A 1,062-nucleotide genomic window follows, 5' to 3' on the forward strand; every position below is an offset into this window, starting at 1 on the left:
TTGGCTGTGACGCTTAGGCTCAGTTTTTGACTCTTGTATAAGTACCTTAAATTGCATGATCTTAAATTTGCTTAACTGCTCTGACTAGGGTGTCTTGATGAATCCAATCCTGAGTGAGTTATGTGCCATGTGTGTGTAAGGTTTTGTGATATTCTGTGCATTGCATTTGATGCCTAGAACTTGCCCCGTGTGTTTGCAAAGCGAAATAGTAGTTTTATTCAGTCTAGGAAGTGATATAGGCGTTTCTTTGTTGAGCCAGATATGTATATTTTACCCGCCTAATTATTATGTATCGTAGTTAACCCCTTTGAGCCTGTAATCTTGTTTCTTTGGCAACCACATTACAAGCCTTACCCATTTGTTTGAATTAACCATCTATTTGAACCATTGTAACCTCTCATGAGCACTTGAATTGTTTATGAACTATGTAAAAGTTAAAGTGTGGGGTGGTTGGTTTGGCTTTTGAGTGGAACTAATGAAATAAGGAGAAAGGTGCACTGTTTTGAAAAAGTAAAAGCCACTTGAATTAAAAAAAATAGCTGGATTGTTGTTAAAAAAAAATTCCTTGATAAGTGGTGGCTCTTGATGTAAGTGTGCTTAAAGAAGAATGGGGTAATATACATTGATGTGAAGGTGGAGTTTTGGTTTGACATAAGTATGGGATTTGAATGTTAAAGTATATGTATTAAAGTGCTTAGGGAGGTGTAGTCACCCTTATATCTAAATGTATCCTACCCGTCCCGTAGCCTATATTACAACCAAATAAAGTCCTAATTGATCCAAGATTGAATGAGCTCGATTAGTGGAGTAGTACACTACGGGCAAGCTTATGGTGCATCTTTTGTGGCATATGAATGTTATTTCTGAGAGTGAGTGAATTCTTTCTATCTTGAGTTCCTAAGTGTTCTTAAATTTTATTGTGTGGAACTACTCTTTTTTGTTGTGTGAGGGCACTTGATTCATGAAGGAAAGGTATGTCAGTGACCTCTATGTTAGAGTAAGTAGGTGAGTTGTGAATAATGCGTAGTACTTGTGAGTCAAATCTTGAGGTGAAGATGTTAC

Source organism: Nicotiana attenuata, unplaced genomic scaffold, assembly GCF_001879085.1.
Source record: "Nicotiana attenuata strain UT unplaced genomic scaffold, NIATTr2, whole genome shotgun sequence".
Classification (NCBI taxonomy): Eukaryota; Viridiplantae; Streptophyta; class Magnoliopsida; order Solanales; family Solanaceae; genus Nicotiana; species Nicotiana attenuata.